Source organism: Myxine glutinosa, chromosome 8, assembly GCF_964187855.1.
Source record: "Myxine glutinosa chromosome 8, kmMyxGlut1.1, whole genome shotgun sequence".
Lineage (NCBI taxonomy): Eukaryota > Metazoa > Chordata > Myxini > Myxiniformes > Myxinidae > Myxine > Myxine glutinosa.
Window position 1 is genome coordinate 145,390,517 of NC_136268.1, and position 689 is coordinate 145,391,205.

Below are 689 nucleotides of genomic sequence, written 5' to 3' on the forward strand. Positions count from 1 at the left end.
CGTACTGATTATTTTGTCATTCAATTTATGACCTCTTCCACCGAAGTTGTATGAAGGTTATATTTTCACTCCTGTCTGTTTGTGAGCACGATATCTGAAAAAGTTATGGACAGATTCAAACGAAACTTGGTGGAAAGATTGGGTGTGTGACTGGGACTAATTGATTCGATTTTGGTGAATATCCGGATCCGGATACGAGAATGTTTTGCGATTTTTCGCAATTGAGAGATCAGGACCAAAACGATATATAGTAGGATATTTCAAAAAGTTTTGGATGGATTATTGGAAAACTTGGGGAATGAGTGGCGTAGGTGACAAGAATAAGCCGATTCTATTTTGGTTCAGTGACGAGAATAAGCCGATTCTTATTGTAAATCTGGAGGGGAAATGCGGCTCGGGAAGTGAAGCCAACGGAAGTGCTCTGGCGGCCATATTCGCGTGCCGATCATTTTTTTTTAAACGAGCTACAGGAAGAGTAGCAACTGATTGCTCTCAATGATTGTTTTCATGGAAAATTGTCGACTCTCTTGAGTTATTTGCTCCCTAATTGTGAGACACTGGGTGGGGATTCATCCAGCATCAAGGGACCAGGTAAAGGTGCAGTTAAAGAGACAATCACATGCAACAGGACACAGAAAAACAACATGAATGATTACAAGTGAGTACATTTACAAGAGTAGTCCTGCTCT